A 13,499-nucleotide genomic window follows, 5' to 3' on the forward strand; every position below is an offset into this window, starting at 1 on the left:
GTGCTATCTTGGTCAAGGGCTAATAATCTATCCATTAATATTTTTTTAATTGATGTTGCCAGGATGAATGTTTGGTTTGAAAGTATATAAATAAACCAAATATACCTTGGCCATACACAACAGCATTTTATACATAGCTCTATTGGATTAACTGATGGGCATCACCTACAATATTTCTTCAGTAACTTTGGACCTGACACTCATTCAACGCTGATTTTCATTTGGATGTTATAGTCAACCAGAGTCCACCTCTACTTGCTCAGGCAGACCTAGAATCTTTGTTTTCATTCTGGGCTCAAATATCTCACCTCCATGAGTTTGGAACAGAGGTGTTCTCTTTGCAGAGCTGACCTTATTCTCAGCCACAGACAACCTGGCAATTTGACTGCTTTCAATGACCCATGCCTTTGTCTTTTTCTGGACTCCCTGCACCTCTGTGGTATACCTCTGTGGTATAACCAGCCCCATAATTACCACTGACTAGAGTAACCCAGGCAACCTCTTGAACTCACCTCAGAGCTTTTGCCTGTTTTTCATGGAATTGCCCATGACCATGGCACAGCGAAAGAAGCATTTATTGGGTTTCAAACTCGAGTATTTGAGAGCATATCTTGCTTTGTGGGGCTCATATAAACCCAAATCAAAGAAGTTCCCTAGTAGGAGCACAATGACCATTTCCTGGGTTTATTTAGGATAAAAAAAAAAAAAAAAACCCATTGTTGTTGAGCCGATTCCGACTCATAGCGACCCTACAGGATAGAGTAGAACTGCCCTATAGAGTTTCCAAGGAGCACCTGGTGGACTCGAACTGCCACCCTTTTGGTTAGCAGCCACAGCACTTAACCATCAGGGTTTCCTTATTTAGGATGGAGAGCAATATTCTCATTAAGAAATGACCATTTATTTGGTGCTTTCTGTACTGTGCTTAGCACATTACATTCATAACTAATTACTCCCTACTAGATATGTTCTGTTATCAGCTAAATTTATAGATGAGGTCACTGATGCAGGGTCAGTTTCATGGGCTTGCAACCTGTGCAGTGTCACAAGGTCCCACAGTCAGAAGGTCCCACACTTGGTTTCATGCCTTTCTATCACCATTTTGAAATTGTTAATAATTTTACACAGGCCCATTAAACAAGAATAAATGGGCACACCAACCCAGGGGCAAGGACGAGAAGGCAGGAGGGGACACGAAAGCTGGTAACAAAGAACCCAAGGGCCAGAAGGGGAGAGTGTTGACATGTCATGGGGTTGGCAACCAATGGTACAATACGTGTATTAATTGTTTAATGAGAAACTAATTTGCTCTGTAAACCTTCACCTAAAGTACAATTTAAAAACTGTTAATAATTTTATCTTTGAAATCAGGTTTTGTAAGAGAAGTCTGATGGGACAATGGAACATGCACATGAGCACACACAATATGAACCACACACAAGTCTTAGTCCCTTGCCATCCCACTCACACATAGCATCAAAGATGCCCACGAACACTGAATCGTGGTGGCCCCACCATATGAGGAAGTTTAGAGACTCAAAGCAAGAACAAGGTAAGCATCTACGACTAGCGCATTGAGGACTGAGTAAGCAGGACACTAACAGACACGGAGGCCACCCTTTACATTCGAACCAGAACTTGTTTCCAATTCAGAAAGAAGGCAATGGTGGTATATAAGAAATCTGAATGACCAAGGAACCCCATTATAACCTTTCTTACTCATGTGTCTCCCTTGTATTAGCCAACCACTTATACTGACAATGATGATACAGGACAGGGAAGATAGAGCAACTCATAGTTCCTTTCTTTTCAGTTCTTCTTCGCTCACAAGTAAGCCAAAGGTAAAGAGTGTCAGTAGAATAGGTACACATCAAGAAGGAAAATGAAAACAACTGAGTTGGTTCTATGTACTATTTCCACCATTCTGATAAGAACAAAATACATGTATATGTATGGGTTAGCAGCCATAGCATTTAACCACTATGCCACCAAGGTTTCCATCTATGAACTAAACCACAAACCCACTGCCTACAAAGTACAAATTGTGCAATTTTAGTGATTTTGGGTAAGAGTTAAAGGCCCTCATATTTGCACTTAAAACTAACATTGTGTAACGTAAAGATAAATGGTAAAATTCATGCTAATGATTTAACATATTAATTTTTTTTATTACTTAGAACATCATTAAATAGCAAATAAAAAAAAAACACCGTTAAAAGTTGAGAAAGACCATGGATGTAAGGAAAAAGTTTTATAGTTTAGTACCTTTAATGATACTGCTTTCTTTTTTACAAGGGGCCCTGCATTTTCATTTTGCTCTGAGCCCTTCAAGTTATACAGTTGACCCTGCACCAAGCCTTACAGAAGTCAAGCAGCTTGCCCAAGGTCTCACAACTGAGAGTGACCTTTTTTAATGCTTATGCCAACAACACAGGCAATTTTCAAATATTTATCTTTATGCCTTTTCTACCATAATCTAGTCGCCAAAACAGAAAACAAAGCCAAATCTTTAGTTTTCCAAAAAGTCTCTTAGAGCTACCTTTTTATTTCCTTCCTTTTATAGATTAACTTAATCATGCCTTGATGGTTAAAAAAATAAACTTGAAATACTTGAAGAATGACACACATAGAAGCCAAAGATTTTGCCATGGTGCAAGACATACAGTTACATGCGCAATTTAAAATAATCTTTGTTTTGATCACAGATATTTTCACATACAGCGTTACAACCAATTGCAAATTGCAACAGGTGTTGGGACCTGGTGCATATGTTGGCTCTCCTGCTCATCAAAACCTTCCAACATACCCCTCTCACAGTCTTTGTGCTCCATTGGGAACACGGACGAGGAAAAATGAAACAGCCAAAAATCGAATTTTCTATTTCTGTTTTGCACTATGAAATTCTTTGTGGATTTGTAGAAGACTGGGAATATGTACATTATAGCCTAATCAGAAATTCTGGCAACAGATGCCAAAATACTTTACTTCTTTACTTAGTGAAGGTCTGGTCCCAGAGTAGGCAGAGCAGTACTAGTTGCACTGCCTCAGAATGTTGTCTCAGTAGGCTCATTTCTACCATGCAAGGTTCCAAAAAATAAACAAGCCATGACAGCCCTAAAGGGATTCAGGTAAAGGGTCTGAAAAACACAAAGTTATAGATTTATCCTTGCATCTTTCTAAAAACTTGGTTTCATGTTGAAGTAATTTCTGTACATGAGTGTATGTTGCCAGGAACTCCAGATTCTGCTCAGCGTGTCTCTGTCCAGGGCCAAAAAAACAAAGACTGAGTTGCGGAGAACAAAAGGCAACTTTAGTGGTTGGCCAAGCAAAGAGAGAGTCAGGCTAAGTGCCTTCCATGACTACTTGGAGGCAGCTTTTTGAGGCTGGTTTATACAGGCAAGATCAGTTACAAAATACAAGATGGCGCATGCACAGGTTCAGAGCATTCCAGAATAAGTAAGCATTTCTGGTTCAATTCCCCTCACAAGAGGAAGTTGGCCATTTTTATTCATTAGCATGTTAGCTCTCCACCCATGGGTGGAGAATTTACCATGCTTGAGTCACTTAATGAGCTAAAGTTTATCTGGAGTGTCAAGACAGAGGGCAGGACCCATTTCAGCCAGTTCTGGCTAGCCAGTGGTTGTTTCTTTTCAAAGAAGCTCTGAGGAGAAAAACAACTTTAGGAAATGGGCTGTATGAGGGGCTGTCCTGAGGAGACAATTCTAGAAAATGGCTCTAGCCCTGTCTTATACGGACTCTGGTGTCTACAGTCAAATCTTGCTCAGCTATTTATTAAGACTAAACAAAGTGCTATTCCTCTGTGTACCTCAGTTTCCTCATCTGCAAAATGGGAAAAATCATAGTCCCTGGCCTCATAAGGTTGTTAACGCTAACAATCTTACAACAGTGCCTAGAACACAGAAAGTGTTAATTAAATGTTAGCTGTCATGATTATCATTTTTGGTTTTGGAAGTGGGTATTTATGTCCCAAGGTATTTGATGACACATTAAAAGGAAGGAAAATGTTTGACTTCCTTTTTAGCAAGCACAGCGGGTTCCAAAATGCAAAAATTACAGACACAAAAAAATTACTGACCAAACTAACTCATGATAAACTAACCAAAAAACAAACCCAGTGCTGTCGAGTTGATTCCGACTCATAGCGACCCTACAGGACAGAGTAGAACTGCCCAATAGAGTTTCCAAGGAGCGCCTGGCGGATTCGAACTGCTGACCCTTTGGTTAGCAGCCGTAGCACTTAACCACCACGCCACCAGGGTTTCCAACTCATGATATCAATGCAAATAATCTTAAAAAAAATTGACAAGCAGAATTTAGCAGCACATAGACAATAATACATTATGACCAAGTGTAGTTTATTCCTGGAATGCAACGTAAAGAGAAAAATAAGATTATTTCCACAGATGTTGAAAAGGCATTGGACAAAAGTCAACAATTCTTTGTTAATAAATCAGGATTCAATGGAATACTTCTTTAATACGATAGAACCGGCAACAGGTAGGGTATCTTTAAAAGATCTGATCCCAATATATGACTTACTTTATTAAATGTGTAGGACCCTATATATACACATTTCTATTGACTATCTCTCCCTGGCTTCATCAGAATATTCAACCCTCATATTTCCTTCCCCTTGATTATTTTATATATATATGTGTGTATGTATATGTATATATATACATATCTATACAAAAAATTACTCTATGATTGTATTTTTGTAACCTGTTTCAGAATTTTTTATTGTGTACTTGAGACATGGATTAGGTCAACAACAAGCAAGGATATAACCAATCAATTTGAATATTTTACTCCAATAATGTAGGAATAACTAAAATGAGGAAGTGGGTTGGAAGCCTTACTGTTCCGTTGTAGATGGGGTCACCACGAGTTGAAGCTGACTCAATGGCAAGTAGCAACAAGGGCGACTATGGCATGGGTAAGCAAATCGAGCTCCAGCTGGAGCCCTTGGCTCTGCAGTTCTGTCTCAGATGCCTTTGCCCGTGCTGAAGACACCATTCCCTGGCCTGGTGCTCCTTGGTGGGCAGAGGGATACCTCTCTGAGAGGAACAGGAAGTATAGGCAGAGGTGGGCAGTTAGGTGGGGTGTAGGAATGTAAAAAGAGTGAAATAAGCCTTGTCTACTAGTAATTGCTTTTAGTCTGAACGCTTATCTGTAGTTCTCAAATGTCAATAGGGTGAAAAACCTTGTTCCTCACCCACCCCACCCATTCTCATATTTCAGTGACAAAGAACTTAGTAATACTGGCAAATTGACACTCTACAAAAGCAAACTGGTTTCAGCACAATGAGGTATGAATGATTCATATTTGCATTGCAATCCACGTTCATCCTGAAGCCCAGTTACTGAAAAATGATAAGACCAAATATTATCGATGAGCAGGTGCACCCTATACAGGAAGGTGTCAACAAAATGACCCACCACAAAATGCACTAATAACAGGAAAGTAGCTCTAAAGTAATTGAATACATAACAGCTAGGACAACAGCAACTGACTGTCTCGGCCAACTCAAGGCCAGCAATGATGTCCTTCAGAAAAGGATGATGTCCCTTTTGGAAGAACACGGATGGGGTATTTTTCTAGAAAATTGTGGAATTTCTGCTGCCTGCATGGCCATGTGCTAAATAGTAGCTTTACAAAGTTCCATGGTAACCAGAAGTTTAAGTAGAATATAGAATAGTGATAAGCAATGTTAGTACTCCACTAAATTTACTATGTTTAATTTTAGTATTTTTTTTTTTTTTTTAGTAAATCACTTAGTAGGTTACTAGCACTTTGTCCTTAGTTGTACATACAAACCAATGCCTATAAAATTACAAATCATCACAAACTAATATAAGGCTGTCACCTTTTAGAGTATGTCTACGCCCCTTGTAGGGGAGACTGGCAAGCTGAGAATAACTCTCGACCAGACCCTAAGTTCATGTTCTGTTCATTTCTGTACCTTTAAACCTGGAAACATAGTAATTGCAGTAGGGGGAGGCAGCAGGAGGCCTACGGGGCACGCATGCTCCGTTGGCTCATGGAACTTGACTTGAAAAATATTCAAAGGTAAAATTATTAAGAATTTCAGGACGCGAAGCCAAGGTGGTGGAATAGATGGACACTGCCGGCGAGCCTTCTTTACAACAAAGACCCCAAAAAACAAGTGAAACGAGTATATTTATGACAAGCTAGGAGCCCTGAACATCAAAGAGAAGCTTAGAAAATGAACCGAGGGGCAGGGGGAGGAAGAGATGGTTCAGAAGCGGAGAGGAGTTACCGGACCTGAATCACCAGGAGCCATCAGGCACCATTCCTGGGAGTGGCGGCGGCAGGCTGGTAGTAGCGTTTGGCCATAGCTTCCTCATGGAAAAGCAGCTAGCCACACACCCTACTCCGGAACCAGAGAAAATCAGCGCTCTCAGCAAAAGCTAAGTACTTGCGTACATTTTACAGCACCCCTCTGCTCCCAAGCCGGTTTCAGCAGCTCACTTTCCTGGGCCTAAGATAGGCCCTGTTGAGTGCCTAGAGCCATCTTCTCGGTCTTGGAGAAGGAATAAAATTGCAATAGGGGGAAAAGAAAACTTGCCAGCTCCATTAACTGGGGGAGCTCAGGACAGAAGCAGCTCCTCTCCAGGCATAAATGGTCCGTGGACTTTGAGTACCTTTCCCCTCTGCATGGACTTGTGTGGGCCTATTTCAGAAGAATAGGTCCTTGTTGGCAGACTCCAACTGTTTCAGCTGTGCAGCAGATAGGTGGGTGTTTGATATTTGACATTGCTTTGCCTATTAAACAGGGTCCTCTCCTACCCACATCAGGGGCCTAAGGACTGGTGGCTCCACTCAGGTCACCCAACCACCGTGACAGGGGCTCAAGGATAACTGGTACCTCCCAGTCCTTACAACCAAAAACACTGGGTGCCCATGGTCCATCTACAGAACGTGCCCACTTGTACACTGTAGGAAACAAGGACACGCTTTCCTCAGAGACATGTGAGGGACGATTCTCAGCCCCCTGTCTCGTTCAGAGTGTGACCTCCTACTGCAACCAGAAACCGGCACCTATACCAATGACCCCTGCCCCTCTAAGGCTGTAGGACAGAGCCTGTACCACACACTTGATGATGAGCTACTGGACACCTAAGCTGAATTCATACAAGAAAAGTGAATGGACTCCTAGGCTGATATACCTGATAACAACTCTAGCAATTTGAGGACAGGATGTCAGAGCTCCAAAGGCAAAAATAATCAAGCTAGCTCACTCAAGCAACCAATTTGGGCATATCAAAACAAAACAAAGCCAGAAGCTATGACACAGCAACCAAGCATAAACTAATACAGTAACTTTTAGATGGCTCAGAGACAACGGTCTATATCGAGTCACATAAAGAAACAGACCATAATCACCTCAACAAGCTCTCAAAACAAAGAATCAAGAGATCTTCTAGATGCAAGTGCTTTTTTACCAGAATTACCAGAGGCAGAATACAAAAGATTAATATACAGAACACTTCAAGACATCAGGAAGGAAATGAGGCAGTATGCAGAACAAGCCAAGGAACACACAGATAAAGCAATTGAAGAAATTAAAAAGACTACTCAGGAACACATTGAAAAAATTAATAAGCTGGAAAAATCCATAGACAGACAGCAGTCAGAAATTCAGAAGATTAACAATAAAATTACAGAAGTAGACAACTCAACAGAAAGTCAGAGGAGCAGAATTGAGCATGTGGAAGGCAGAATTTCTGAACTTGAAGATGAAACACTTGTCACTAGTATATCTGAAAAAAATCAGATAAAATAATTAAAAAAATGAAGAAATCTTAAGAATCATGTGAGACTCTATCAAAAGAAATAACCTGTGAGTGATGGGAGTACCAGAACAGGGAGGGAAAACAGAAAATACAGAGAGAATTGTTGAAGACTTGTTGGCAGAAAACTTCCCTGATATTATGAAAGAGAAGTAGATATCTATCCAAGATGCTCATCGAACCCCACATAAGGTAGATATTAAAAGTCACCAAGACATATTATAATCAAACTTGCCAAAACCAAACATGAAGAGAGAATTTTAAGAGCAGCTAGGGATGAACGAAAAGTCACCTACAAAGGAGAGTCGATAAGAATAAACTCCAACCACTCGGCAGAAACCATGCAGGCAAGAAGGCAATGGGATGACTTATATGAAAAATTAAAGGAAAAAAAATTGCCAGCCAAGAATCTCACGTGCAGCAAAACTGTCTCTCAAATATGAAGGTGAAATTAGGACATTTCCAGATAAACAGAAGCTTAGGGAATTCATAAAACCAAACCAAAACTACAAGAAATACTAAAGGGAGTTCTTTGGTTAGAAAATCAATAATGTCAGGTATCAACCCAAGACTAGAACACTGGGCAGAACAATCAGAAGCCAACCCAGACAGGGAAATCAAAAAATAAATCAAGATTAAAAAAACGTTCAAAACGGGGTCAAAGCGAAGTTATTATGTAAAAGAAGACAACATTAAAACAATAAAGAGGGACTAAGAAATGTAGGCATAGATCTTCTACGTAGAAAGGAAAATAAGGTGATACCAAGAAATAAAAATTAGGTTTAAATTTAGAAAAATAGGGGTAAATAATAAGGTAACCACAAAGGAGACAAACTATCCTGCACATCAAAATAAAATACAAGAAAAAAATAGAGATTCAGCAGAAACAAAATCAACAACACTGAATATGAGGAAAGGACAATATATGAAGATAATCTACTCACCACATAAAATTAAGTGGGAAAAAGAAACTGTCAACAACACACAGAAAAAAACATCAAATGATAGCGCTAAATTCATACCTATCCATAATTACGCTGAATGTAAATGGACTAAATGCACCAATAAAGAGACAGAGTGGCAGAATGGATTAAAAAACACGATCCGTCTATATGCTGCCTACAAGAGACACACCTTAGACTTAGAGACACAAATGAACTAAAACTCAAAGGATGGAAAAAAATATATCAAGCAAACAACAATCAAAAAAAGGCAGGGGTGGCAATATTAATTTCTGACAAGATAGACTTTAAAGTTAAATCCATCATAAAGGATAAGGAAGGACATTATATAGTGATTAAAGGGACAATACACCAAGAAGATATAACCATAGTAAACATTTATGCACCCAATGACAGGGCTGCAAGATATATAAAACAAACTCTATCAGCATTGAAAGGTGAGATAGACAGCTCCACAATAATAGTAGGAGACTTCAACACACCACTTTTGGTGAAGGGCAGGACATCCAGAAAGAAGCTCAATAAAGACATGGAAGATGTAAATGCCACAATCAACCAACTTGACCTCACAGACATATACAGAACATTCCACCCAATAGCATCCAAGTATACTTTCTTTTCTAGTGCACGTGGAACATTGTTGAGAATAGACCACATATTAGGTCATAAAGCAAGCCTTAGCAGAATGTAAAACACTGAAATATTACAAAGCATCTTCTCTGACCATAAGGCCATAAAAGCGGAAATCGATAACAGAAAAAGCATGGAAAAGAAATCAAACACTTGGAAACCTGCTCAAAAAAGACTGGATTATAGAAAAAATTAAGGATGGAATAAAGAAATTCATAGAATCCAATGAGAATGTAAACACTCCCTATCAGAACCTCTGGGGCACCGTGAACGCAGTGCTCAGAGATCAATTTATATCAATAAATGTACACATACAAAAAGAAGAAAGGGCCAAAATCAAAGAATTATCCCTACAACTTGAACAAATAGAAAGAAAGCAACAAAACAAACCCTCATGTACCAGAACAAAATGAATGACAAAAATTAGAGCAGAACTAAACAAAATAGAAAACAAAAACAATTGAAAGAATTAACAAGACCAAAACTGGTTATTTGAAGGAATCAATAAAATTGATAAACCTTTGGCCAAACTGACAAAAGAAAAACAGGAGAGGAAGGAAATAACCCAAACAAGAATTGAGATGGGCTATACTACACTAGACCCAAATGAAATTAAAACAGTCTTATCAGATTACTATGAAAAATTTACTCTAACAAATCTGAAAACCTAGAAGAAATGGATGATTTCCTAGAAACACACTACCTACCTAAACTAACACAAATGAAGGTAGAACAACAAAACAGACCCATAACAAAAGAAGAGATTGAAAAGGTAATCAAAAAACTCCCAACAAAAAAAAAGCCCTGGACCAGATGGCTTCACTACAAAGTTCTACCAAACTTTCAGAGAAGAGTTAACACCACTACCACTAAACGTATTTCAGAGCATAGAAAAGGATGGAATACTCCCAAACTTATTCTATGAAGCCACCATATCCCTGATACCAAAACCAGGTAAAGACACAACAAAAGAAGAAAATTACAGACCTATATCCCTCATGAACTTCGATGCAAAAATCCGCAACAAAATTCTAGCCAATAGAATTCAACAGCATATCAAAAAAATAATTCACCATGAGCAAGTGGGATTCATACCAGTTGTACAGGGATGGTTCAACATTAGAAAAACAATTAATGTAATCCCTCATACAAACAAAAGAATCACCTGATTTTATCAATTGATGCAAAAAGGCATTTGACAAAGTTCAACACCCATTCATGATAAAAACTCTCAGCAAAATAGGAATAGAAGAAAAATTCCTCAACATAATAAGGGGCATTTATACAAAGCCAATAGCCAACATTATCCAAAATGGAGAGAGTTTGAAAGCACTCCCCTTGAGATCGGGAACCAGACAAGGATGCCCTTTATCACCGCTCTTATTCAACATTGGGCTGGAGGTCCTGGCCAGAGCAATTAGGCTAGATAAAGAAATAAAGGGCATCCAGATTGGCAAGGAAGAAGTAATAGTATCTCTATTTGCAGATGACATGATCTTATACACAGAAAACCCTAAGGAATCCTCAAGAAAACTACTGAAACTAATAGAAGAGTTCAGCAGAGAATCAGGATACAAGATAAACATACAAAAATCAGTTGGATTTCCCTATACCAACAAAAAGAACATCAAAGGGGAAATCACCAAATCAATACCATTTACAGTAGCCCCAAGAAGATAAAATACTTAGGAATAAACCTTACCAGAGATGTAAAAGACTTATACAAACAGAACTACAAAACACTTCTTCAAGAAACCAAAAGAGACCTACTAAGTGGAAAAACATACCTTGCTCATGGATCGGAAGACTTAACATTGAAAAAATGTTTATTCTACCAAAAGTGATCTACACATTTAATGCATTTCCAATCCAAATTCCAACGACATTTTTTAATGAGATGGAGAAACAAATCACTAACTTCATATGGAAGAGAAAGAGGCCTCGGATAAGTAAAGATAAGTAAAGCATTCCTGAAAAAGAAGAACAAAGTGGGAGGCCTTACTCTACCTGATTTTAGAACCTATTATACTGCCACAGCAGTCAAAATAGCCTTGCACTGGTACAACAACAGATACATAGACCAATGGAACAGAATTGAGAATCCAGACATAAATCCATCCACATATGAGCAGTTGATATTTGACAAAGGCCCCAAAACAGTTAAATGGGGAAAAGGCAGTCTTTTTAACAAATGGTGCTGGAATAACTGGATATCTACCTGTAAAAAAATGAAACAAGACCTCACTCCATGCACAAAAACGAGCTCAAAAGTGATCAAAGACCTAAATATAAAATCTAAAATGATAAAGATCATGGAAGAAAAAATAGGGACAATGTTAAGAGCCCTAATACATGGTATAAACAGTATACAAAACATTACGAACAATTCAGAAGAAAAAGTAGATAACTGGGAGCTCCTAAAATCAAACACCTATGCTCATCCAAAGACTTCAGCAAAAGAGTAAAAAGATTACCTTCAGACTGGGAAAAAGTTTTTAGCTATGACATTTCTGATCAGCGCCTGATCTCTAAAATCTACCTGATACTGCAAAAACTGAACCACAAAAAGACAAATAACCAAATTAAAAAATGGGTAAAAGATATGAACAGGCACTTCACTAAAGAAGACATTCAGGTAGCTAGCAGATACATGAGGAAATGCTCATGATCATTAGCCATTAGAGAAATGCAAATCGAAACTACAATGAGATTTCATCTCACTCCAACAAAGCTGGCATTAATCCAAAAAACAAAACAATAAATGTCGGAGAGGCTGTGGAGAGATTGGAACACTTATACACTGCTGGTGGGAATGTAAAATGGTACAACCAATTTGGAAATCAATTTGGCACTTCCTTAAAAAGCTAGAAATAGAGTACCATAGGATCCAGCAATCCCACTCCTTGGAATATATCCTAGAAAAATAAGAGCCTTTACATGAACAGATATATGCACACCTGTGTTCACTGCAGCACTGTTTACAATAGCAAAAAAACAGAAGCAACCAAGGTGCCCATCAACAGATGAATGGATAAATAAATTATGGTATATTCACACAATGGAATACTACACATCGGTAAAGAACAATGATGAATCCATGAAACATTTCATAATATGGTGGAATGTGGAAGGCATTGTGCTGAGTGAAATTAGTCAGTTGCAAAAGGACAAATATTGTATAAGACCAGTATTATAAGAACTCAAGAAAGAGTTTAAAGAGGGAAGAAAATATTCTTTGATGGTTATGAGAGTGGGGAGGGAGGGAGGGTGGGAGAGGGGTATTCACTAATTAGATAGCAGATAAGAACTACTTTATGTGACGGGAAAGACAACACACAGTACAGGTGAGGTCAGCACAACTGGACTAAACCAAAAGCAGTTTCCTGAATAAACTGAATGATTCGAAGGCCAGTGTAGCAGGGGTGGGGGTTTGGGGACCGTGGTTTCAAGGGATATCTAAGTCAACTGGCATAGTAAAATCTATTAAGAAAAAATTGTGCACCCACTTTGGAGAGTGGCGTTTGCGATCTTAAACACTAGCAAGCGGCCATCTAAGATGCATCAATTGGTCTCAAACCACCTTCATCAAAGGAAAATGAAGAACACCAAGGACACAAGGTAATTACGAGCCCAAGAGACAGAAAGGCCCACAGAAACCAGGGACTACATCAGCCTGAGACCGTAAGAACTAGATGGTGCCTGGCTACACTGATGACTGCCTTGACAGGGAACACAACGGAGAACCCCTGAGGGAGCAGGAGAGCAGTGGGATGCAGACCCCAAATTCTCATAAGACCACCAGACTTACTGGTCTGACTGAGACTAGAAGGACCTCCGTGGTCATGGCCCCAGACCTGTTGGCCCAGGACAGGAACCATTCCCAAAACCAAGTCCTTAGACAGGGATTGGACTGGATAATGAGTTAGAGAGTGTTGCTGGTGAGGAGTGAGCTTCTTGGATCAGGTGGACACTTGAGACTATGTTGGCATCTCCTCCGTGGAGGAGAGATGAGAGGGTAGAGGGGGTTAGAAGCTGGTGAAATGGGTACAAAAAGAGAAAGTGGAAGGAGAG

The 13,499-nt window shown here is 39.3% G+C and overlaps 1 protein-coding gene across 18 annotated transcripts in view; it reads right to left on the reverse strand.

The window, feature by feature from the left end:
• ABI3BP (ABI family member 3 binding protein) overlaps positions 1-13,499 on the reverse strand; it is a 301,406-nt gene that overhangs the window by 178,385 nt on the left and 109,522 nt on the right. The gene's annotated exons all lie outside the window — the stretch shown is intronic.

Source organism: Elephas maximus, chromosome 18 (assembly GCF_024166365.1).
Source record: "Elephas maximus indicus isolate mEleMax1 chromosome 18, mEleMax1 primary haplotype, whole genome shotgun sequence".
NCBI lineage: Eukaryota > Metazoa > Chordata > Mammalia > Proboscidea > Elephantidae > Elephas > Elephas maximus.